The sequence below is a fragment of the Nicotiana attenuata genome, unplaced genomic scaffold (genome assembly GCF_001879085.1).
Source record: "Nicotiana attenuata strain UT unplaced genomic scaffold, NIATTr2, whole genome shotgun sequence".
Classification (NCBI taxonomy): domain Eukaryota; kingdom Viridiplantae; phylum Streptophyta; class Magnoliopsida; order Solanales; family Solanaceae; genus Nicotiana; species Nicotiana attenuata.
The window spans coordinates 15,639-20,961 of NW_017678075.1; the positions used below are offsets into that span (position 1 = coordinate 15,639).

Consider the following 5,323-nt stretch of genomic DNA (forward strand, 5'->3'; position numbering starts at 1 on the left):
AAGGGCATTGCAAAATTCTGCCCCTAGAAGTGATGAACGCACTAAGTTGAGAATTCCGGAGCCATAGGCTTATGGTGGTGCAAGAAGTGCCAAAGAACTGGAAAATTTCTTATGGGATATGGAGCAGAATTTCCAAGCTGCTCGTGTGCCGGATGATGAAAAGGTGGTGATCACACCTATGTATTTGACTGATGATGCAAAAGTGTGGTGGCGTACACGAGTTGCTCATGCGAAAAGTGCTGGACTGCCCAAGATTGAGACTTGGGAGATGCTGAAGAAGGAATTAAAATCTCAATTCCTTCCAACTAACTCATCGTGGATTGCAAGAGATGGACTGCGTCACTTGAAACAAGGTGGCACGGTGAGGGAGTATGTCAAGAAATTTTCATCCTTGATGCTGAATGTAAGTAATATGGCAGAGGAAGATAAGCTGCATTACTTAACGAGCGGATTGAAGGGTTGGGCGCAATTGGAGTTGAGAAGGCAGAATGTTAAAGCCTCTCTACTGCCATTGCAGCGGCAGATGCGTTGGCGGACCGAAACATAGGTGATGACCCTACTGAAACTTCGCATTCAAAATCCGACGGAAAGAAAGACAAGGCAAGGGAATGGAAGAAAAGCGGAAAGGGCCAAGCTACCTAAGATGAGGGACTTGCCAAGAATGTGAGACATGAGAATCACAACGGCAAGGAAAGGAGCAGCATTAAAGGACTTAGGTAATATTTCACCTTCAGGAAACACATCTTTTAACAACTCTAACAACATGGAAAATGAATTGTTACTCCACCCATTGAGACACTTTAAATGTAATAGACGAACAAGAAAAGAAAGAAGTGAATATTTGCTTCCGGGATATAATTCACGCTCAGCTTCTTTCAATAAATTAAAAAACTTTTCAGTTTTCTTATCAAATCCCACATTATGTTGATTTGACCCACCAAAACTATCACCATGAGTGTCCATATTAATAAAGTCAGTAGTAGGAGGAACTCCAAAAGCATCATGCAACAAGCCATGTATCTCATCACCTCTATCTAATCTATCCACAGACATTGATGAAGATGATGCCTCACCATGAAAAATCCAATTAACGTAACTAGGTAGAAATCAATCAACCACAATATGTTCAACAATCAACTCTTTCAAGATAAATTTCATATTACGACACTTCCGATATGGACACAAGATTTCAGATGCATTAGGCCTATCTAATGAAGCAAAATGAAGAAACTTTTTGGCTCCATTCTCATACAGAGGATCATTCCTATTCAATATGTTTATCCAACTCTTATCCATTAAGAATAACCTATACATATAGCAAAAAAATCAGCTAAAAAAGAGTACTTATAGATAGAAACTAGAAAGATTATATCACAGACTACGAATATATATTATAATGTATACACTTTACTAATGACTATACAAATGTATTCATCTAGCATGGCAAAAAACACATGTAGTTTCTTTATTTTTTCAAGTGAATCTTACAAACTAGTTCACTCTATCGCCACAATATTTAATATTTTATCAAAACTAAGCATATAGGACTATAGAATACCATAATTGACATCTTAAGTAAATATAACTTTTGAAAAACAAGTATCAAATTGATGTTTGATTGAACTTGATTTAGATCTATTTTAGATTGAACTAGTAAATGAGATCATACTAATCCAATCTTTTTAAATAGTACCATTATTTCTATACATACATGCTTTGATGTGGGAATATTTTGGAGTTTATTTGCTGCATGTTTTGGAATTTCTTGAGTACACAAATGGGACTATGGGGGAGAGGTGCAAAAGCTAGAGTTGTTAAAATGAAAAGAAGTAGAGTTTGGGTTGAAAACATGTAGCTTATATACTTGCATACATGCAATGCTATATAAATATACTTCTTGTTATTGTATTTCAATAGGTTATTATATAAACCCTTGTATGTACTGAAAACTGTTGAACATTGTGCCTGAGTGTAGTATGTCTATTTAGAAGCCATGATACTTGTGTGTGGCTTGGCAATCCACCATGAAGTCAAGATGGTGCCATCACCGAGAGCAATAACAAGGTCAGATGGGTGGAACTCTCCACTTTACTGCTAGATTGCGAACAAACTTGTTGTGAGGCCTGCATTTTATTTATCTAGTATAAGTTGGAGTGCCAAAAAATTGGGCAGGTAGGGTCGATAAGGGCAGCCCTGTATGAATGCAGACCTTCTATATGAAATAATCTCCATCCATTTTTGTTAACAATATCTGATCTTGACAAGGAATACAAAGGACCTTCTACTAGAGGTAAGCTTCATCCCCTGTCATTTAGTCATATATGATCTCTTTTAACAGTTCAAATCCTTTCCTGCAGATGAGTATAAGCTCTCATTCTGACCTAGCTTTTTCCATTCTAATTAAATGTGTTTCATGCTCAGGGTCCCGCGAACACTACTATTTGTAGATATTGGATAATCTTGTTAAAGTTCATCACTAAACAAACATCGTGCTGGTGTCTTATATACAATAAAAAAGAAGTTTTAAGTATTACAAACATGCTTTGCAAGCAAACTTGAAGAGCCTAAAAACTAGGAAAGAACAAACCTAGTAAGTTTTTTTAGAACACAAAAATCTCATATTTGAGATATGGAAAAAGCAGAACAAATAAAAAAAATGCCCCCAAAAAATGAACTTTTTTCCATCTATCAATTTGTCAAACTCTATCTCATCCCCAAATAAGTTAGAGTTGCCTATCCAACTTTATATCCAACTTTATTAATATACTAAACAACAAACGTCCAGAAACACACTGTTTGGCCACCCAAAAAATCAAAAACAATCTACCAATCAATACATATAGCAGAAAATTGATAACCCAAATCCGAACAATTAAGAAAAAGAAAGAAATCTGTTAACCCAAATCCGAACAACCAAGAAAAAGAAAGATATCTGTTAACTAAATTGGGTACCTTGAATTTGTAGAAAACAAGCTTTGTGGATCTCAGCAGCAAAAGCCTCAGCCATTTTCGTCTCCAAGTATCTATTATAGCATAGTGGAATACCAAAAATTAGGTTTTTTGTAGAATTCTAACTAAGGAAGGAAAACCATATTTTTTAGAATTGGGAGGAGGGAAGCAAAATTCTTACCGCCAAAATCTTTCCTTCTAAATCTCCAATACTTTCCATACATAGCTCCTTTTGAGTCTTGGGGAAGAGGGAGCAGACGTGAGAAATTTTTCCAAACCCAATTTGACATTTTGACCCAAAATTGATTTTGAGAGAAGAGAGGGGATGAGTCCTCGTGCTTCTAAGGCTTATGACTTAATTAGCTTTCTCAATTGTGGTCAATAAATGTTGGTTACTTGGTTTCATATATATTTTTAATTTTTTAAAAATATTTCATCTTTAAATCCAACATCTAACAAGTAATAGTAATAATAATATATTTTTTGACTAAACATTGATATTTTAATTAAAAGTTTTAAATCGGAAAAATTTATTAAAAGGCGAGGCATATGATGTGGGCATTTCACTGAATATCGGGGGAGGGGTAAGCCTCATGAATCTTTAAATTTTATTTAGTTCAAGAAATCAAAAAAATTTCCGATTTAAAACTTCCAATATATATATATATATATATATATATATATATATAACATAAAAATATATATATATATATATATATATATATATATATAACATAAAAATATAGAAAGTACACTAAAAGTTTAAGAAAATCATACGATTAAGGAAACTCATAAAAAAAAAATATCTAACATGTTTTACAAGTATAAACAATGCAATAGTGTTAAAATTGTTATCAAACTACATATATTTGATTACTTCCCTAAAAGGCTCGAAGTTACAAATTAAACTATTATCAAACTACACATTTAATTACATTCCTAAAAGTAATAATCAATAAACTTTATCAATATTATAATTTAAAATATTATCCCTTCAGAGATAAATACAAAGTATTAAAGTCTCTTTTGGAAGAAATAAATCTAAGAACTACAAATCAATAGCGAGTGAGGATATATAGTTAGACTATCTATATATTCAGAGAAAATGTTCAAATAACATGAACCCATCACGCTCACTTAGTAAATGTACAATTACTATGACTCGCTTTAGTTAAGATCATTTATTGTTAATGTATTTATGAGGGTCAACACTATTAAATCAGAAATATTAAAACAGATGATTTACCTAGTACTTCCTTGACGAGCCCGAGGCCGAGCATTAGACGTTGCTTAGGTGCATAATCTTTATGTTGTGGTGCAATGCAAGCCTCACAAATAAGCCCTACTACTTGAAGCCGCCTCAGTTTATTGTGCAACATATGACTCGCTCCAGGAGCTATCTGGACGTGCCTTCTAACTTATTACTATATGCACACAAGAAACGTAAATCAGTCTATACTTAGGTAATTATCACAATATTTTAAAAAATTAAATATTAAATATAAAGAGGTGTGATATTTTTTTAAGACAAAGAATGATTTAAAATTCTAAGAAACTATAGGAGAATTTCTAACTCGTAGAGTTAATGTTCGTGAATACCGGACAAATAATATGACATTTAAAGTAAGGTCATATTTTTTTGTCATTGTATCAAAATTTTTTACAACATTTGTTAAGTGTCGTATTTTTACTACAGGTTTGCGACCAAATGTCATTTGTTTTATTGACACTTTTATACTACAACATGTCATCCTTTTTTATGATATATAGTTATCCAAATGTCTAATTTTTACCGATATTTTGTAGCAAAATGTCGACTTTTTTACGACATTTCTTAAAAAAGTCATTATGTTGACGACATTTGTATTCAAAGTCCGTTGTTTTAAATATATTTCCTCTCAAACTGTCATTTTTTTACAATATTTAGTATCAAATGTATTATTATACCAATATTAATATTAAATGTCGGTGTTTTACGACATTTGTCACTATGTCAAAAAAAACGGGAAATTTTCCGACATTTTATCCCAATAGTCATAAATAAATGCGTCGTATCTCATATTTCTGTAGAGTGGAACTTGCTTTTTTTAGCTAATTGCCTGTGTCATTGTGCTAATTATTAGAAAAATCTGTGTAAATATATTCTCGTTTTGATTAAACTGTTTCAATTAAGACTTTTCGTTATATCATCTAATCAAATTATGCCCCTCAATTTAGACTAGAGGGAACATGTGGCAAGCCGTGAGAATCAAATACAAGCTCATCCCAATCTTTAGTACCCTATTCCAAGCTAAAACCACCCACCGACCCAAATGAGAAAAAAAAGGAGAATACATTTAAACTAGCCCTTTAAGTTGTCCTGACGATCAGTTAG

At 32.9% G+C, this 5,323-nt stretch overlaps 1 long non-coding RNA gene across 1 annotated transcript; it reads right to left on the reverse strand.

Annotated features, from left to right (window-relative positions):
• Positions 1-697: 697 nt before the first annotated feature.
• On the reverse strand, positions 698-3,315 carry LOC109221544. Its single transcript, XR_002067277.1, has 3 exons — positions 3,131-3,315; positions 2,953-3,023; positions 698-2,123 (listed from the first exon to the last, which is right to left on the reverse strand). It is a non-coding gene; the product is annotated as an uncharacterized LOC109221544 (long non-coding RNA).
• Between the last annotated feature and the right edge of the window lie 2,008 nt (positions 3,316-5,323).